Raw genomic sequence first — 21,532 nt, 5'->3', positions numbered from 1 at the left:
AAGTGCCATGGGCAAAGCATGATGGGAAATATAAATCCCAGCCCAGTTTCACTTAAGTTCGTCTAAATTAAAAGAAGTGTTCATACAACTCAAAACAATGAAACACGTTTACACGTCATCAGATTGTATTTTACATTAACAGAACTTAAAATTAAATACATTTTTGATTAACTGAAAATGTTAAACTATGACAAGTCATGATAGTAGATCGAATCAATAGGCATAATTTGTGTGTCATCCAAGCTCAAAAAATAACAATTACAAGTAAAAAGTCTAACAGCATTTCAGAACTTGATTTTTTTATTTCACAACAATATATATATTTAAGTAATGACTAAAGGTCCGCTGAATTTCAACACAATAGTAACCAAAAAACTTCAACATTACATAAACAATATTATTTAAATGTCAAACATAACAGCATTAAACAATAACAGGTCTTTCCATTCACTAAAAACTAATAAATTAACACTTAATTTCAACATTTATTCTCCTTATCCAGTCCTATGCAAAGCATGCTGGGAACTAGAAATCCACTGCCTAATTTCTAAAGTTATCAAGACAATTTCATCAAGTTACTACAACCTAATTTTTTTAAAAAGCCAATTAACACAGAAATTTGAAATTTGAGTTTAAATTACACCTGATATTAAGTTGATGTAATGATCAACATTATTATGTCAACAGAACTCTACAAAGTACTTAAAAGGTTTAATTAATACCGTAAATTAGAATTTTTAACTTGCAACCATGCATTTATTTAAGTTGTGGTAACAAGTCCCCTGAATTACTTTTTAGAGTGCAGTAGAATCAATGTGTTTATTCAGTGAATTTTATAGTTAAATTTATGTGTGGATAAATCTCTTCTTTTATTGTTTGATATACAGTCTTTCTCAGACTGCATGACAAAGGCCCAGTCCTAATCAAATTTGGGATCTTCTCCAAATGACTGAAGTGACCCATGAGTCTAATTTTGGAAATCCTGACATTTTCAGGCGGACTGAATCCATCAGCGCTCATGGGTAATATGTAGTTGGTGAAATGAGTGTCACCTATAATGCCTCGCCAGGTCTTTGTTCAAGTGAATTTCCATTTCACCTCTTGTAGATGGTAATAAGTCCCAGTATGAATGGAGATATGCGTTTTTCTGCTCGTCGGCCCAGCTGAGGGCGGCTGCTCCATCGGGAAATAACCCAGAGTCGCTCCCAGTGGTAGTAGAGTTTTCAATTTCCCCAGCTTATAGAGATGTATTGGCCAATGAGTGCTCCTTCGTTCCCCTGTTGAGCCTCTGCCAGACTCTAATGTGGACTCTCCTTCAAACTGTCACGCTTATACCTGCGTGATAGCAGTGAAACTAATGATTGTATTAGCATAAGTGCTGGTATAGGAGGTCAGCAGTTACCGTGTAAAGACGTCGCATGCATGCGGCTCAATGAGGAGAACGCTATGCTAATGTAGACAAATATGTGCCCTGCACTTGTCAGGATCCCGTTTATCACAATATGTGCCGTTATGTATCACTGAGAGAAACGTTCCATATGCTTTCTCCGTTTGGTGCCCAGCTTGCAAAAAAGTTAATTTTAGACTTTGCCACACACGATAAATCTTTGTTATTGTAGCCGAAATGTGAGGCATCAGACTCAAATTGGATTTGTGGGGAAATGGAGGGTTTGATGAAACTGTGATAATTCCCGCATTGATCGTCTCACTGTCAGTTATAATCCAATTAAAACAGATCGTCTGGATCTAACCTGGTCTCGCTGCCACAGCGAGTGTGTCCGCAGTCCTCCTCCTCTGTCGCCCTTTCTCTGTAATTAAGGATTAAAGGAAAACTCTAATGAAGGAAAAAGGCTCAGAAGTAGCCTGCTGGACATACAACAGCTCAGTACGTACAAAACTTATTTAGAGTTCAGAAAAGTCATAGAATATTCTACTTCAAGTGAAATTGGTCCTTGTTTTAATGAAGAGTTGGAGAGCATAGAGATGCGTATCCCATGTGGGAAGTTGACGGATACATTTATTTTTCTTTCTTTTTTTAAAAAAATATTTATTTTGGGCATTTTTTGCCTATATTATGATAGGACAGGAAGGGAACTCGAACTCGGGTCGCCCAAAGCGCAACGGCGCTATATGTCGGTGCTGCCCAAGAGGCTATCGGCACCGACACTGATACATATCTGAAAGTGTACATGTTTTTAGATGCACATTGTCCTCTAAAGTTACCGCTGGGATAATGTTGAGTGATATACCAGTTCTAGAAATGTATCGTGATACCCTGCTGGTAAAAACGGCATGATTCCTAATGTTATTAGTACCAATACTTTAAGAATGACAGCGTTTTAATAAAAGCTGTATTTCCTGTGTTGCGTTGTGTGCAGTGATCTGCTTCCACTCCCTGTAGGCACACTGTGCATGCCAAATGTTTTGTCCTCTCATTTGAGCTAGTGTGTATATATCTGCATAGCAAAGCACAGTTTGGCAGTTTTTTGGCATGATTTTGAAGTTGGAGGAGAAAATGAGATGGACTTTTTCGCCTAACCGCGGTTCTTCCGCCTACATCACAAATGACCTTTCCAATGTGATTACGTAATGGGCGGCACATATATCGTATCGTGTCGCCCACACCTAAACGACAGGTTAATAAATGTGACTGATTACATAATTAGTCTACATGATACTCATTCCCTCAAATAGACTTTGAATGAGTGTGTTTTATTTTGTGTCAAGCAAACTTTTTTTTTTCACCAGGCAGATGAAGGCAGTAATAACTTCAATTTGGCTTGATCCTTTTATCAATGTTGCAAACATATCTATTGTTTCTTGTTTAATTAGTAAATAAAACAAAGACTTTTCATGTTCTGTCATCTATTATTCAATAACGTTTTGGTTAAATATGGTTCAGTCAGGTATCGTAGTCATAACTTTGGTGTTGTGACAGTTGCGATTCAAATCCAGGATTGTTTTTCTGCTATACACATGCACTTTAAAAGTTTGTAACTTCAAAAGGTTTCCTGAACGCACCCTTGTCACAGATCCCTTGTCTTCAGGACTCCAATTCCCATGATCCTCTTGTCTCCTCACCTGCACTCACTTCCCTTGTCAGCTCCTCGTCATCACCGATCATCATCACCTGGACTTCCTCGTTTGCACTCCCTTTACATTGGACTCACTCCCTTCACTCCTTGTCTCTTCTTAATGTTATTCTATATGTTGAATAGTGTGTTTATGCTTCGGATCTGTGGTTTTCTCATTAAATACCCATATCTGTGGATTCCTGTTACGCTTCATCTTTATTTGCATACACACACGTAACAACCCTATTAGTCAGCCAAACAGTTAATCCCGCCCCAAAATGGTTGCACAACTCAAATGTATTTATTTAAAAAATGTTTGCATTTTGTGTTCTGTAGTTATATTTTTTTTTCTTATTTTTGCTCAAAACATGTGTGCATTGGAAATGCAAGGTATTTTAACAATGATAAATTATACACAAACTTTAACACATCTATATATTTAAGCATGCATGCCACTATATTGAATTAAATCTATATTGCTATGTGTTATTTTGTAAATGGCATACTGTAAGTAATTTAAATAAAGAATACAGGAAAATGAACATGCATACTGCTAATGGAATATGCATTTGAACACTTTCCAGAAATTAATTGCTTACTATGATGAGGGTATTTATATTACACCATAAAAAATCATCATCACAAATGGGCCAGTGATGCAGCAGTGTGTGTGTGTGTGTGTGCAAGTGCACATCAGATGATGGGTATCAGGGCAGATTAAATGAATTCATGCTTCGTTTAGTTTCATTACTCTGACAGTAAAGTTCAACAAACCAGGGAACTTGAATGAGGCGGTGATCGCTGCAACCTTAGCCCATTGCTGGCTGATCAAAACTTTCATTTATTTCAGCACTCTCAGTGCAGAGTTAATACCATTAAAAACACATTTAAATTGATTTAAAATTGATTAGAAAATTTCCTTGTGTCCTAATTACTCCATTTATCACAGTCAGACATTCGGATATTTGTTTTAAAAAACTTTTTGTGAAAATTAATTAGGTTCAGAGCAGTACCATTTTTTCCTGAAGAAAATGTAACAGGTGTTTGCCCATGCAACCACGATGCTAGGTTTTTTTTGTGGTTGCTAAGGCGTTGCTATGTGGTCAATAGTTGCTATGTGTTGCAAATTCAAGTATCCCACCCACAAGTCTCAATGTAAGTCTATGGGATGTTTTATTATCTACCAGTCAAAAACTGTAAGAAATATATCACTTATAAAATAATAAATCACCTTTTCCCAACAAGCAAATGTTACGAGCATCTTTTGATTGGTTAAAGGTGTTTTTGTTAACTAAACCTAGAATACACACAAGTAATGAGGAGTTCAGGATTTAAGCAGTTTTCCCATGTTTGTCGCTTATACAATTCAAGTTAATTGTCATTTGTACTCTCGCGCCCCGTGATGGACTAGAGGGAGACTTGTGTTACATGGTTCTCGTGTGTGGAGCTGCAGTCTAATTGCATTTGGACAAGAATAAAGCAACTTCCTTAACACACTCTCAAGCAGATGGAAGCAGGATAGAGCGTACAGTAATTAACAAATCTAATGGAGGACAGTTTGCGAATAGCGTTCATTATGCTGCAATTTTCTGTTCCTTTTAAATAAAAGCGCCCAATACTCTCAAGCATTTGGATTTAATTGCAATTAATTAAATTCTCAGTGAATCCCACACTTTAGCTGGAAAATGATGTCAGTTCACAGTAATTCAGTGTTTTGTGTGTAATTCCACACAGAAGTTTTTTCTACAAGTCAGAAGTCAAATGGCTCTCAGCGAAAGTGCAATTCTTAGTATGCCTGTGTGGAATCAGCGCACTTTCTTTTTAGATTTTGTACTAAGATTATAGGGAAAATCTGCTGAAATTGGATGCATGATCAAATTAGCTAAATATGTATGACTTTGTGTGAGGAATTATGTTTCATGTGCAGTTTTTCACTGAATATCGACTTAAATTTCAGTCTGCTTTTCACACCAAGATATGGTTTCAGAAGACTTATGAACAATCATATGGAAAACTTGTGATGTTTATGAAGCGTTTGACTTTTTTTTTGAAGGTTGACAGCTGGTCACTATGCTTTTATATGAACAAGAACAGCGTGAACATTCTTCAGAACTTCTCCTTTTGTGTTTCACAGAAAAAATTTTGTATAGGGTTGGAACAATGAATTTGATTTAAAGTCTGAAATTTAAAGTTGACTTCTCATTTGACTTCTGATTTTTTTTTTTAATCTTTAGCTGTGGCATTATGGGATAGCAAAGTTGTTGCTTTAAAATCTCAGTGGATGCAGTTGGTCACTAAGGTATTGTTCACTTATTACTTTTATGTATGAATGTTTAGTATTTGTTCATTCTACTCATATGAAATTCTGCTTTTTGCTTACTGTGTAGCAAGGAAGTATGCATGTTCATTGTTTTGATTAATATTAATTAATTTTTGCTTTGAGCTCAGTGTTAAAACACTGGTAGATGGTAGAACTACATATGACTAACCGGGCTATTTCATGTGCTGCTCCTGATTCAGATTTGGCAATATGAAATGCAAGATCCATATTCATTAGGAGGAATGATAAAAAAGTGGAATAATGTGGCTCATTCGGACTGAACGCTCGGGGCATTTATTATGTACTGTTTGTACTCCTCTCAGCAGGGCTTCTGCCAACAATAATGGACTTCTAACCTGCCCATAGGGAAATATTTGTATTCCGCTATCAGTATATGAAAATATGAAGTAAAAGTAAATCAAACTATTTTCAAAGTAAAATAAAAGCACAGTAGGAAGTCTCGAGTTCTGCGCTTTCATTCAAATCTCCAGTTTAACCACATTCGCTCCATTGCATCCTCTGCAGGGACACCAAATGTGACGTCCGTCCAATAGCTTTTTGAAAACATGCCGGACCACCAGCATGCTGAATTCATTTACAACTACTTTAAAACCTGCGGCTCTTCGGTATCTTCAGTATAACACAATGAGTTGGGTTGAGTTGTTTTTCCTGAAGTCATCTGAGTCTCAGCAGGGAAAGGAAGTGCACAGACTGTGGAAGAAAGTGCTGTATTTCCTTTCATATAAAAGCCATTGACTCATGCACGTAGACAAGTAATTAACAGTCGTTCAATATTATTCACGTTTACTTTGACATAAAGTCTGTATGTGGGAAGCTGATTATATGTAATATAATGGTCGAGTCATAAGAGGATCATATAGATTACTAAGGTTTATATACATATGTAGCAATGATCAATTTATATATACAGTGTGTATATATATATGTTATAGACTAAGCAGGATAAAAAATACACAACTTTGTCATGACCTTCAACTTCCCATCATCCATTGCTCCTTTCTTCTTTAGTCCTGATTCATTTAAAATCTTTATCAATTGCAAGCCTTGAAGCTTGCAGCCTTCACATGCTCTATAAAGCTATCAACTCTCAAATCTCAACTCAATCTGGCTTTGACATCTACATTCATTCACTGTGAAGATGATGTCTCCGTGTCCCGGCTCGGTTAAACTGTGACACGGAGATCAGAAATAACAGACAATTTCTAACATGGAGCATGCAAGATGTGATGTGCACTCATGCAGCTAATAGCAAATTATGACTGTTTAGATTAAAATCTAAATTACCTTTGACCTTTGCTTAAAGTCACTATGAAGCCAAAATTCATAATCTTTAATAAAAATAACTTCCCCTCCCTCTTGCAGCGACATCTCTTCTCTGATGATGTGTTTACTGGCGCAAGGGCAGGACAACCTGTCACTCACATGAGATCGACCAATAGCAAAGCACAACCATCCAATCAATTCCCCATGGGCAAAATCAAGCCACGCCCTACATTATTTCTTGTTTGAGAAGCCGTTTCACTCAGATATAGGGAAATATTTAGTCACAATAGGGAAAAAAAGACTTTCACAATTCTGTTCATGCCTATTTTAACATCATGAAGAAAGGATAGAATAAATTTGTTGTGTAAAGTGGCACACCATGGAAAATAGGATTTTCCTCACTCTTTTTGAGGGAGTGATGCGAAAATTAATGTTCAGAATGCAAAAGAAAGTTTTGCCAGTAATTAGATTATTATAAGTACTTATTATGGAAGCTTGTTTCCACCATGAAAAAAAAAAAAAAACATAATTTGCGACTTTTTATCTCACAATTCTGGCTTTTTCTTGCAATTGCGAGTTTATATCTCAAAATTCGGACTTTCTTAGAATTGCAAGATAAAAACTCACAATTGTGAATTGTGAAGTCAGAATTGCTAGTTATAAAGTCAGAATTGTGAGATATAAAGTCAGACTTGTGTGATATAAAGTCAGAATTGTGTGATATAAAGTCAGAATTGCGAGATATAAAGTCAGAATTGCGAGATATAAAGTCAGACTTGTGTGATATAAAGTCAGAATTGTGTGATAAAAAGTCAGAATTGTGTGATATAAAGTTAGAATTGCGAGATATAAAGTCAGAATTGCGAGATATAAAGTCAGAATTGTGAGATATAAATTCAGAATTGCGAGATATAAAGTCAGAATTGTGAGATATAAATTCAGAATTGTGAGATAAATTCAGAATTGCGAGATATAAAGTCAGAATTGCGAGTTATAAAGTCAGAATTGCGAGATATAAATTCAGAATTGCGAGATATAAATTCAGAATTGCGAGATATAAAGTCAGAATTGTGAGATATAAAGTCAGAATTGTGTGATATAAAGTCAGAATTGTGTGATATAAAGTCAGAATTGCGAGATATAAAGTCAGAATTGTGAGATATAAATTCAGAATTGCGAGATATAAAGTCAGAATTGTGTGATATAAAGTCAGAATTGTGTGATAAAAAGTCAGAATTGTGTGATATAAAGTTAGAATTGCGAGATATAAAGTCAGAATTGTGTGATATAAAGTCAGAATTGTGAGATATAAAGTCAGAATTGTGTGATATAAAGTCAGAATTGTGAGATATAAAGTCAGACTTGTGTGATATAAAGTCAGAATTGTGTGATATAAAGTCAGAATTGTGTGATATAAAGTCAGAATTGCGAGATATAAAGTCAGAATTGCGAGATATAAAGTCAGAATTGTGAGATATAAATTCAGAATTGTGAGATATAAAGTCAGAATTGTGTGATATAAAGTCAGAATTGCGAGTTATAAAGTCAGAATTGCGAGATATAAAGTCAGAATTGCGAGATATAAAGTCAGAATTGAGTGATATAAAGTCAGAATTGTGAGATATAAAGTCAGAATTGCGAGTTATAAAGTCAGACTTGTGTGATATAAAGTCAGACTTGTGTGATATAAAGTCAGAATTGAGTGATATAAAGTCAGAATTGTGAGATAAAGTCAGACTTGTGAGATATAAAGTCAGAATTGTGTGATATAAAGTCAGAATTGTGAGTTATAAAGTCAGAATTGTGAGATATAAAGTCAGACTTGTGAGATATAAAGTCAGAATTGCGAGTTATAAAGTCAGACTTGTGTGATATAAAGTCAGAATTGAGTGATATAAAGTCAGAATTGTGAGATATAAAGTCAGACTTGTGAGATATAAAGTCAGAATTGTGTGATATAAAGTCAGAATTGCGAGTTATAAAGTCAGAATTGTGATATATAAAGTCAGAATTGAGTGATATAAAGTCAGAATTGTGAGATATAAAGTCAGAATTGCGAGTTATAAAGTCAGACTTGTGTGATATAAAGTCAGAATTGAGTGATATAAAGTCAGAATTGTGAGATATAAAGTCAGAATTGCGAGTTATAAAGTCAGACTTGTGTGATATAAAGTCAGACTTGTGTGATATAAAGTCAGACTTGTGAGATATAAAGTCAGAATTGTGTGATATAAAGTCAGAATTGCGAGTTATAAAGTCAGAATTGTGAGATATAAAGTCAGAATTGAGTGATATAAAGTCAGAATTGTGAGATATAAAGTCAGAATTGCGAGTTATAAAGTCAGACTTGTGTGATATAAAGTCAGAATTGTGTCATATAAAGTCAGAATTGCGAGTTATAAAGTCAGACTTGTGTGATATAAAGTCAGAATTGTGAGATATAAAGTCAGAATTGCGAGTTATAAAGTCAGACTTGTGTGATATAAAGTCAGAATTGTGTGATATAAAGTCAGAATTGCGAGTTATAAAGTCAGAATTGTGAGATATAAAGTCAGAATTGAGTGATATAAAGTCAGAATTGTGAGATATAAAGTCAGAATTGCGAGTTATAAAGTCAGACTTGTGTGATATAAAGTCAGAATTGAGTGATTTAAAGTCAGAATTGTGTGATATAAAGTCAGAATTGCGAGTTATAAAGTCAGAATTGTGAGATATAAAGTCAGAATTGCGAGTTATAAAGTCAGACTTGTGTGATATAAAGTCAGAATTGAGTGATATAAAGTCAGAATTGTGAGATATAAAGTCAGAATTGCGAGTTATAAAGTCAGTCTTGTGTGATATAAAGTCAGACTTGCGAGATATAAAGTCAGAATTGTGTGATATAAAGTCAGAATTGCGAGTTATAAAGTCAGAATTGTGAGATATAAAGTCAGAATTGAGTGATATAAAGTCAGAATTGTGAGATATAAAGTCAGAATTGCGAGTTATAAAGTCAGACTTGTGTGATATAAAGTCAGACTTGTGTGATATAAAGTCAGAATTGTGTCATATAAAGTCAGAATTGCGAGTTATAAAGTAAGAATTGATTAATGTAAAGTCAGAATTGCGAATTATAAAGTCCGAATTGTGAATTTATATCTCACAATTCTGACTTTATGACTCACAATTCTGACTTCGATGATATCGACTTATAATAATATGCAATTGCGTAATATGCAATATGCAATTGCGAGTTTATATATCGCAATTCTGACAAAAAAAGGCAGAATTGTGAAATGTAAAGTCAGAATTGCGTGATAAAAACTCGCAATTGTGAGAAAAGTCAGAATTGCGATTCGCAATTCTGACTTTATAACACGCAATTCTGACATTAGAACTCACAATTGTGTTTAAATCTCGCAATTCTGAGGAAAAAAATAATAAAGACAGCCTGTTCATTTCCATTACATTCATAAGAAGGGTGGGAAATATGTAAAACTAAGTTGATGCTAAAATGCATTCAAAATTTATTAAAAAAATATAATAAAAATATTATAGAACAAAACTAGATTTTACATATTCTGAAAATTGTTTCTATGTGGTTACTAGAGTGTTCCAGGTGGTAATGGCCCTTGAATCCATCCTTCAAGTCTACGAGATTTGTTTTTGCTTGCTTTCTTTTCCACCAAGTGAAAATAAGTATAAGTCTTCATAACAAAATCATCAGGCTCCTTAAAAGCTGCGCAATATGATATATCATTCATGTTCCTATCAAAAATGATGCAGTTTAATAAACTAAAGGTTCGATAGTGCAATAGTAATGACTGCCTTAGCAAACACCACAGAACAATTAACTGTATGAAATATTCTGTTTTTTGCATTGAAATCAGAGGAGAAACTGAAATGACAGAGATTGTATGCTATCTGAACCTGGTCCAAATGAAGAAAAGCAAAGCTAAGGATCTTCTAGTTTAAACATCAGAGATGTTAGCGGAGAGCCGCTTTGATGCCTTCAGCTCTGAGAATTGGAGTCTCAACCGACCATAGCAAAGTAGCGAAAATAACTTAAATAGTTGAGCAACAGATCCTTTTCAATTTGCTATAACTTTGTTTTGCTAGTTGAAAATCTATGACACCGTTGGAGTTTGATCCATGGATTGATTTGATTTTCACTCGTCGAAACTTTGAGATCAGATTGGCTTTCAACATTTGACTTGTCTTCTCCTTAAAAACATCAAGTCTGGAAATCAAGAACTTCTTTATTCATGAGCAGAAGATTGGATATGTGCAGGAAGGGAAGGAACCAATTTGTTTCAAGTGCTCTTACAACCCGTGGAGGTTATTAGATGTATCTGCTTCAGAGTTATATTTAGAGCTTCTGCATGCGTCCTCATCCTTTCAAAAGGCGGCATTGTTTCCTAGTGTCGCGTGGTGAGATTATAATATGATTTTGACAGCAGAGAAATAGTTTGACAGCTGGCTGAAAGGATGTGTCTTGTGTTCTCGACGCCTGTCAGATGGAAGGTAAACAAGCCACTATTAAAGAGGTCATGTTTATGCATGCATGTTTCACGATATACGTGTAGTCTGCCGTGATGCCAATGCATCTAGATGTCACTGTTACTTTCTTTACTTTGTGGTTTGATGGATTTTATGTTTTATTTAAACAGTAGCATGTGAATAATATACTTGGTACAAAATGTAACTCTGAATTGCAGTCATTATGCCTCCATTTTTCTTTGCACACTCACACTTATCTTTCTTAAAACAGGAACTCCTGGTCTGACCCAGTCTCTAGGACAGGAAAAAGCAGGCAGTACGTCACGAACAGCCTTCAGTTGCCTTAGACAGGTAAGATGAGTCAGTCGAGCCCCTAAAGCGTTAGCAGCGCTCCAGCCTTTTGTTTAAAGGTGCCCTAGAATTAAAAATTGAATCTATCTTGGCATAGTTGAATAACAAGAGTTCAGTACATGGAAATGACATACAGTGAGTCTCAAACTCCATTGTTTCCTCCTTATTTCAATCTCATTTGTTTAAAAGACCTCCGACGAACAGGCGAATCTCAACATAACAACGACTGTTACGTAACAGTCGGGATCATTAATATGTATGACCCCAATATTTGCATATGCCAGCTCATGTTCAAGGCATTAGGCAAGGGCAGCCAGTATTAACGTCTGGATCTGTGCACAGCTGAATCATCAGACTAGGTAAGATGGAGCAATAATAACTGACATGATCTATGATTACATGATATTTTTAGTGATATTTGTGAATTGTCTTTCTAAATGTTTCGTTAGCATGTTGCTAATGTACTGTTAAATGTGGTTAAAGTTACCATCGTTTCTTACTGTATTCACGGAGACAAGAGAGCCAGCGCTATTTTCATTTTTAAACACTTGCAGTCTGTATAATGCATAAACACAACTTCATTCTTTATAAATCTCTCCAACAGTGTGTAATGTTAGCTTTAGCCACGGAGCACCATCAAACTCATTTAGAATCAAATGTAAACATCTAAATAAACACTGTACTTACGCGATTAGACATGTTGCATGACGAACACTGTAATGATCCATTTTGAGGGTTATATTAGCTGTGTGAACTTTGTTTATGCTGTTTAAGGCAAGCGCGAGCTCCGTGGGCGGGGAGCGTGAGCATTTAAAGTGGCCGCAGCCTAAATTGGCTCATATTTAATGATGCCCCAAAATAGGCAGTTAAAAAAATTAATAAAAAAAAAAAATCTATGGGGTATTTTGAGCTGAAACTTCACAGACACATTCAGGGGACACCTTAGACTTATATTACATCTTTTAAAAAGACGTTCTACGGCACCTTTAACATTAATGACATTTAAATTGCAAGTGACTGAATTTTACAGATTTTAGTGTCACAGAAATTATTCTAATATGCTGATTTGAGTCTCAAGAAACATTCTTATCAATGTTGACAACAGCTACTTAATATTTTTGTGGAATCCATGATACAATTTTTCAGGATTAGTGTTAGAGTTAGTGTTTTTAACATTAAAAACGCAGACAGCAGCAGGTATATTAGGCTGCTGTCACTTTAAGACTGAATGCACGGATCATTTAAGACATAACTGACTTGGATACTCAACAAGATGTACAGTTTTGACATAATTTTGTTTGAATTTGTCTATTCAAGCGCAAGAAACCGTGAAAGAGAGCTTGATTTAGTCTTCGGATGTTTAAAATTCCCACACAGCGTGCGAGTAATGAATTGAGTTCCCTTGAGCATCTTCTTGCGCTTGAATATTTAAATTGGTGAGGCTTAAAGGGTTAGTTCACCCAAAAATAAAAATTATGTCATTAATGACTCACCCTCATGTCGTTCCACACCTGTAAGACCTCCGTTCATCTTCGGAACACAGTTTAAGATATTTTAGATTTAGTCTGAGAGCTTTCTGTCCCTCCATTGAAAATGTTTGTACGGTATACTGTCCATGTCCAGAAAGGTAATAAAAACATCATCAAAGTAGTCCATGTGACATCAGAGGGTCAGTTAGAAGTTTTTGAAGCATCGAAAATACATTTTGGTCCAAAAATAACAAAAACTACGACTTTATTCAGCATTGTGTTCTTTTCCTTTGCATTGAATTGATTCCATTTAATTGATTCCATTGAATCCTTTCATCTGTCGGCATTGGTAATGCACTTTTACGTCGCCGTGGTTGTTTTTGGCGATTAGGACATCTGCAACATTTTGAAGCATCGAAAATACATTTTGGTCCAAAAATAACAAAAACTACGACTTTATTCAGCATTGTCTTCTCTTCCGGGTCTGTTGTCAATCCGCGTTCACGACTCCGCTTCTTCTTCTTCTTCTTCTTTCCTGTTTTACGGCGGTTGGCATCCAGCTTATTGGTGCATTACCGCCCCCTTCTGCTCCGGAGTGTGGTTCACGACTCGGCAGTGACGCTGCTGACGTGTTATCTGGTGCGCCAGAGCTTCGTTTACAGTCTGAGGGAGATGCACGTTGTATTCAAACTATTCTACATTGTTTGTATTTTGGTATTGCTATATTTTTTAAAATGGTGCGTAAAGTGTGCATGTCGCGGATGTCCTAATTGCCAAAAACAACCACGGCGACGTAAAAGTGCATTACCAACGCCGACAGATGAAAGGATTCAATGGAATCAGTTCAATGGAATCAATTCAATGGAATCAATTCAATGCAAAGGATTCCAGAAGAGAACACAATGCTGAATAAAATCGTAGTTTTTGTTATTTTTGGACCAAAATGTATTTTCGATGCTTCAACAAATTCTAACTAGCCCACTGATTTCACATGGACTACTTTGATGATGTTTTTATTACCTTTCTGGACATGGACAGTCTACCGTACATACATTTTCAATGGAGGGACAGAAAGCTCTCGGACTAAATCTAAAATATCTTAAACTGTGTTCTGAAGATTAACGAAGGTCTTACAGGTTTGGAACGACATGAGGGCGAGTCATTAATGACATAATTTTCATTTTTGGGTGAACTAACCCTTTAAACTTTCTTGACTGTCAACTGTCCCGAGCGTCATTCATGTTTGTTTATGTTCACATTCTCACAACATTATATTGTTAGAATTCATAAAAATGTTACCGGCCAACTCGCGATCGACACATTTCATATAGCTACTCGCCATCTCCAATTTTTACTCTCGTTTGCCGCTTGACAAGTGTTCATTTTATGCCCTGATTTCACCTTTTAAGCAGCAACACTAAAATCTCTTTGAGTCTAACTTTGAGTTTGGAGATTATCTTCGCTTAACTTTAGGTATTTGTTCAGCATTTACACAGGTCTGCAAATCACTAGATAAATGTGTAATATCCAGCAAAAAACTACACAGAACTGATAACGAGATTAAATTCAAATTAAATGTGCGCTGACAACTAAGTCAAAATTAAGAAATGTAGTGCACTGCTTTGAATGGAGGATTGTCTGATTAGGAATAATTATTTGAACATCAAATACCACCTTCAAAGAGACCTAAATGGGGGAAAAAAGAGAGAAACTTTCGTATTTATCTGCTCTTTGAAGCTAACGATAAAGGTTTTTGCATTTAATCCCTCATTTTTTTCCCCTGGCTGTCTGCTCAGGTGCAGAATGAAAGAGAATGGGTGATTTTGTGCTGCTACTCTTCAAATGTTGGGTCTTTCTTTTGCTGACAAAAAGTGAAACCAATTAAAATCAGCTCATTCTGCTGTTGCCCACAACAGAGTCCATGATGTACTCAAACTTCAGCCAGTGAGGAATTAAATTGTGCACATTTGTTTCAATGGCACAATTAAAAATGTGCATGTCGCAGTGTGACTGCAAGATACAAAACATCATGAAACTATTTGCGCTCTGATGTGGAGTTTGTCTTTTAAGTAACAAAAAAAAAGTCAAATTCTCATCGCCTACAAGAGATCCAACAGAATTCTTGATGTCTTCTGTGCTATGCAAACATCCTCCTGTGAATGCCAGCTAATGATGGAGAACAGCAGTAAAGTGAGTGGATAAAACACTTGAATATATGCAGTTACAGTTGATCTGATATTGTGGCATTTTGAGTTTCAGTAGCAATAGATTTGTATTATTTGGCACTCACAAACACAACATGTGATTCATGGTTAAAAAGCAGCTGCAAAGAACAAAGCAAATCTAGATGAGTTTGAACTTGTTTACCTGCTTCAGTTTACCTTTTTCTAATCTCCGCCCCTTTTTGGTTATTATTGCTCTGAAGACAGAACGTTCCATAAGAATGAACTGAAGATTTCCAGTAAAATGTGCTCATAAAGATTGGTATTGAATTTTGACTTTGTAAAGCATTTATATGCCTTTTTTAAAAGTAATTGTTAAACTAAGCATCAATATGATAGATATAAATAACAATAACAAATATAGCTGCAAGCAGCAATTAAGGGGCCAATCACAACGGAAGCAAACAAGGAAGCTACCAGCAGACCATAATGGACTATGAAAACAACTGAGACAAAGACACTGCATGTCAATTTTGAAGTCAGTCAGACCAGCGGTACTGCATTTAGTGCCAATTTCATGTTTCGTTCAATTATAGCGCCACCAAGTGCTGGTCCTAAACTTCTCAGACTTCTTCAGGACCCATACCAAGTTTCGTAATGATACGTTCATGCGCTCGTAAAATACAGCATTTAAAATGGCCGATATGGGAAAATTGGATATCATTCAACTCGATCTAACGAGACCAATTTTATGGTTTTTAGACAAACCGTTCAGAAGTTATAAGCAAAAATAGCCATTTTCGTATTTCCAGGCCAGTAGGTGGTGCTGCGCTGAAACGCAGCATGTAAAACCTCAGGTCATGCTTGTGTCAACATGGACCAAATTTGGACTGAATACTATAAATCTTAAGGATAGAGCCTTAGAGCCAAATTTCCCGTAAGCAGTTCTATGGGCTGCCATAGACTTCCAGAGCAGAAGAAGAAGAAGAACACCAACGGATACAATAGGTACCTACACACCTTCGGTGCTTGGCCCCTAATAATAACGACTTAAATTTGGTCTATTCAACATAAAAAAACTGCTGTAAATATACACTGCATTCCAAATTATTATGCAATTGACATATCAGTTAGATTTCAGTACAATAAACATTCAGATTTGAGTTTTTCTAAGAAAATGTTTGTTTGTTTATTTATCTATGTCTTTTTAGATAACTGGTATCAATCTCAGACAAAATAATTTGCCAGGTCTATGGAAACCCTACTTAGAGGTTGTTCCACATTATTAAGCAAGTCACAGTTCTCATGCAATATGGGGAGGAAGAAAGATCTTTTTGAAGATGAAAAGCATGAAATGGTGCAATTTTGTGCAAAAGGCATGAAAACAACTAATATTGTGTGAAACTGAATGGAGATTATCAAATTATCATAAGATTTGTGAGTGATTTAGAGCACAGCAGAACTCGGTCAGATAAAGGTTTATTGAGGAAAGTTCCTGTCAAAAAATGTATTGTATTAAAAGGGCAGCGATAAAAAAAGCCAGTGTTGAGCAGCAAACAGGTATTTGAAGCTGCTGGTGTCTCTGGAGTCTCAAGAACCTCTCCATGCTGGCTGGCAGTTGTGCGTAAAGATGCATTTTAGCCACCACTAACCAAACCTCACAAAGAGAAACATTTACAGTGGGTGTAGAAATACATTTTCAAACAGTTTTATTGCTGTGGTGTTTTGCAGCATGGGATAGTGCATAGTGCATTGTACAATAGTGCATTGTACTATGCACTATCCTCCTTTTTATACCATAGCTGAAAATGGCCAGTTATGAACTTCACATATCTTGCAAAAGTAATTTAAATACCCTCCATCTCACTTCCCAGTATTCCAGCCCAAATCATCACCCACCAGCTCCTTGCTGACGTCGCAGTCTTGTTGGAACGTGGTGGCCATTCACCAACCATCCAGAAATCCATCCATTTAGACCATCCATTGTAGTACGGCATTAGTCAGTGAATAAAACTATTTAAAAATGAGTCTTCATGTATTTCTAAACCCACTGTAAATGTTTCTCTTTGTGAGGTTTGGTTTGGAGTGGCTGAAATGCATCTTTACGCACAACTGCCAGCCTGCATGGAGAGCTTCTTGAGACTCCAGAGACACCAGCAGCTTCAAATTTTCTGCTCAACACTGGCTTTTTTTATAGCTGCCCTTTTAATACAATACATTTTTTGACAGGAACTTTCCTCAATAAGCCTTTATCTGACCGAGTTCTGCTGTGCTCTAAATTACTCACAAATCTTATGATAATTCGATAATCTCCGTTCAGTTTCACACAATATTAGTTGTTTTCATGCCTTTGCACAACATTGCACCATTTCATGCTTTTCATCTTCAAAAAGATCTTTCTTCCTCCCCATATTGCATGAGAACTGTGACTTGCTTAATAATGTGGAACAACCTCTAAGTAGGGTTTTTGTCTGAGATTGATTCCAGTTATCTAAAAAAAACATGGATAAATAAACGAACAAACATTTTCTTAGAAAAACTAAAATCTGAATGTTTATTGTACAGAAATCTTACTGATTTGTCTCTTGCATAATAATTTGGAATGCAGTGTAGCAAATAAGTGACTTTTTGGGGTTGTATGGAAAATATCTATGTGAAAATTCTTGTATTTAACATAATAAAACCATAACAGATAGAACGACATGAAGATGAGTAAATAGTGACAAAGTTTACATCTTTTCCATGTTCCAGACACATAACAGCTTTAAATTACCAGCAGTGTTGTTCAAAGCAGCTCTGGTGGCACATCGTCACGTTGCAGTGATATATATGAAATAATCAACACCTTGTGTTTATAGAAGCCTGCAAAAAAGATCATTTATTAGTCTATATTAAGCTTCCCTCTCTTGTGGCATATGAATATGAAATTCAATTCACACAGATGCCACCGAACTGGTATGAATAATAAAAACAGTTAATCTTTTCTTTAATTAAATGTCTCTCTCAAGCCTCATTGCAGTATGGGAAAAGACCCACTGGTGTATAAAACAAACCTAATTAATTCAGATTCTTTCTCAACGGCAAGTTTGTTTACTTGCGCGGTGTCTATCATTTTGAGTGAATGAGTGTCTTCAGGTCAAAAAAAAAAGAAAAACAAAATGAAATTTGGGGCAGTGAACAAGGAGACATTTCTGTGTAAAAGTTCATTGTGTGATGTACAGGAAAGAAATGAAATGTATTTCCCTCTTCATTCCTGTGCTCATCGTATGTTTCATGAAAGAGATGTTTAATTAAACCATGTTTCAAGGATGTTAAGAGATAGATGTTCCTAATTGGTCTCCCGGAAATACGTACGAGCGTTCAACATTCTGCTGCTGTGTAAATCGGTTTAGAAGAACAAGGAGAATATATTGTGCAAACTTGTAGCTGTCTGCTCAGTAAAGCCGGTCTTAAGGAACAAGCGCTATATGCTTTCTTTGAATCCCACTGGGAATTGCAGAGTGAACACGCTTGACAATGCAGCTGAAACAATTAATTAGTGAAAATCCTGTGCTGCATGTGTCATGCTTTGCAGAATTAATTAATATGTATGCTTTCAATACGCTCCCAGTCTCCACGGGCTTGTACAGTGTTTCTCAGGTCACCTGCTTGACTGCAATAAAACCTGCAAGATAAAAATCACCAACATCCAAATTATAATTTGCTTTTTTCCTTTCCAGTATCAGAAATGGTCCAAGATCCCCCCTGAGACGACAGCTTAATTTTTCAATGTAGCCTGATTACCATCTCCTCCACTCACGGTGTGTTACACTAAATGAACTGAGACTGCAATTAAAAAAATCTGTTTAAATTTTCTTCACTAATGATCTTATGCTAGTTATGCCACTCATTGTATCTGACTGGGCTGATATTTATCGACACATAGCATTAATATCGACTAAAATAGCCCCCCCAAAAAATAATTTAGCTACTTATTTACTTATCCTGATGATACTCATGTTGTTTGACTTTTTATCATATGTGGAATACAAAATTTGTGCAAATTGTGCATGGTGCTTGATTAAATGAATATGCACTATGTTTGACTTCAGTAAATCAACTGGTGTCTTGTCACCAATTGTGCTGTGAGTTTTGAATATGCACAAGCACAAATGAGATTTGAGAGCTGCAGTGGATGTTGTAGATTTATGTGCATAATGTTCCTGACTTTAGAAGACTTGGAATACAGCCATATGGACCATTTTTATGGTGCGTTCATCTTTATGAGCTTATTTGTCATTTTAAAGCTTGACAGCCTGGTTACTATGTTTTTGTTACAAAATAGCAGCATAAACATTGTTCAAACCATCTACTTTTGTGCTCCTCAGAAGAAATAAAGTCATAGAGCTTTTTTTGTGAGCTATTCCTTTAAAGTGCTATTATTATGCTATTTTAAAGGGTTAGTTCACCCAAAAAGGAAAATTATGTCATTTATTACTCACCCTCATGTCGTTCCACACCCGTAAGACCTTCGCTCATCTTCAGAACACAAATTAAGATATTTTTGATAAAATTCGATTGCTCAGTGAGGCCTGCAGATATGCTAGATCAAGATCATTTCCTTTTTCAATGCCCAAAAAGCTACTAAAGACATTTTTAAAACAGTTCATGTGACTACAGTGGTTCAACCTTAATATTATAAAGCAAGGAGAATACTTTTTGTGCGCCAAAAAATAAAATTTTATTCAACAATATCTAGTGATGGCCGATTTCAAAACACTGCTTCATGAAGCTTCGAAGCTTTACGAATCTTTTATTTCGAATCAGTGGTTCAGAGCATGTATCAAACTGCCAAAGTTACGTGAACTATTGAAATTTCAAAACACTTATGACGTGAGGAAGCCTCGTTTACTGAAAGTGATTTTGGCGCTCCGAACCACTTATTCGAAACAAAAGATTCGTAAAGCTTCGAAGCTTCATGAAGCTTTATTACCGTATCAATTAAAGCCAGAGTCCTCATCCTTTGGAAGGGTGAACATGATATCACCAAGTACAACATGTACCTGGATCAACATCTTTAATGATCCTAAAACAACATTCCAATCATCCAATCAGATTTGAGGGAAAAGTTTACATTTTTTCAAGTTTAGGCTTACAGCTATGGTTAGGTGCTTCTACATTAGTGTTATTCACCATTTTCCTCTGATTTTAGGAATAAGATATGGGTCGGGTTAGGACTACATTTTCAGACAGGAATGTTGTCCCAGGATCAACAAAATATGGCAAAATCATGGTGACCGGAAAGGCACGCAAAGTGGATTTGCTTTCACAGCTCAGAAAACAGCGTCTTCTCGACATGTCGGCAACACGAACCAAACACTTCCAGGCCTCAGCTACAACTACAGTGTTTGAGGGCGGGTCAAAGAGGGCGGGTCGTTGTTCGTGTACAGCCAATCAAGACCATAGACTGGAAGTAAGATTGGAACGAACTACTGACAACTCATTTTAGGTATTTCAGTTCGTTCTTTTGGGAGACAATAACTCCATTTATCGGGAACTTTGATCTTTGAAACTTTACCGAAACAGCTATATTACACACTACATGAAAGGTAATGTCTGAAAAAGCATCATAGGGGCACTTCAGTACATAACATCTGTTATAATTAGTCAAACTGTTTGCATGTCATATGCTTTCTTAACGGACTGAAAGAAATAAAATTGTGCTTATTTATTTGCTTTTAAAGAGCAAAGATGATCTTGTTTTTCAGGATATGTCCCCTTTAAGGTAACAACAGCTGCTGGGTGTGTAGATGAGATTTGTTTGCATCTAAACTCCATATGGGGAGATTGTCCTAAACAGGCATTTTCATTCTGTCTTCCTTCTAAAATATTTCAATCATTATTGGTGTCAATTAGCAGTGGATCAGTCAGAGGACCATAATCCTATCTGACATGCTAATTTGAGAGCTGGAAAACTGCCAGTTGCCACTAAGTAGGTCATGACTGCAGTTTCAGTGCAGCGGTGTGGCAGGTCAGTGAATGAACGGCCACCTGCTTTTCAGAGTTTAACCCTGTGTCTGAAAAAACATCCATGACAGGATGCATGATGGGAGACTCTGAATTCAGTGCATATATTGTTCTTAAAATGTCATTAAACGAACTCATGATTGCATGATGTGGGTGGTTTAGCATGAAAATAACTTCTTAAAAGGCAAACAGCTCTACATGCCACCCAGTGGAATGTGCCAGCTTGTTTCATTCCAAGCAGGAAATGAAAATTATAAATAAAACATAATTATTCCTACAATAAGATTGCTATATATATATATATATATATATATATATATATATATATATATATATACAGTATATATATAAATTTTAAGTCAGCCAATGGCAGGTGTGGCAAAAAGT

General features: G+C 35.9%; 1 long non-coding RNA gene across 4 annotated transcripts in view; it reads left to right on the top strand.

Moving 5' to 3' along the window:
* LOC125257799 overlaps positions 1-21,532 on the top strand; it is a 70,299-nt gene that overhangs the window by 28,391 nt on the left and 20,376 nt on the right. For all 4 annotated transcript variants that reach the window (XR_007182455.1, XR_007182452.1, XR_007182456.1 and 1 more), the window contains exon 2: positions 11,429-11,508. This is a non-coding gene — a long non-coding RNA (uncharacterized LOC125257799). The remainder of the gene's footprint in view (positions 1-11,428; positions 11,509-21,532) is intronic.

This window comes from Megalobrama amblycephala, linkage group LG22, assembly GCF_018812025.1.
Source record: "Megalobrama amblycephala isolate DHTTF-2021 linkage group LG22, ASM1881202v1, whole genome shotgun sequence".
Lineage (NCBI taxonomy): Eukaryota > Metazoa > Chordata > Actinopteri > Cypriniformes > Xenocyprididae > Megalobrama > Megalobrama amblycephala.
This window is presented reverse-complemented; position numbering and strand designations above follow the sequence as displayed.